Source organism: Sinocyclocheilus grahami, unplaced genomic scaffold (genome assembly GCF_001515645.1).
Source record: "Sinocyclocheilus grahami isolate Dianchi unplaced genomic scaffold, SAMN03320097.WGS_v1.1 scaffold56.1, whole genome shotgun sequence".
Lineage (NCBI taxonomy): Eukaryota > Metazoa > Chordata > Actinopteri > Cypriniformes > Cyprinidae > Sinocyclocheilus > Sinocyclocheilus grahami.
The window spans coordinates 2947372-2947673 of record NW_015505235.1 but is presented as its reverse complement, the minus strand read 5'-3'; positions in this window follow the sequence as shown (position 1 = coordinate 2947673).

Here is a 302-nt window from a genome sequence, read left to right as displayed (position 1 = left end):
CCCAAATGTTCACACAAAGGAAGAAGGCGTAACTTTTATTCTCGCTGTAGTATTGTTGCCACCGCCGCCATGTCGTGAAGACGCCGTGTGCTTCGTTGTGAAAGCGAAACTACTTTGTTTGGACGATATGCGCTTCGTCGTGCCGGGAGACACAGCATCACAGTGTTAAGGGGCATAGCATTTCCGTCACACGCTTGAGGTATTCAGCCAATCACAACGCACTGGATAGCTGGCCAATCAGCATACACCTTGCTTTTCAGAACGATGAGCTTTGTAAAAATCAGAAAGGCGAGGCATACACT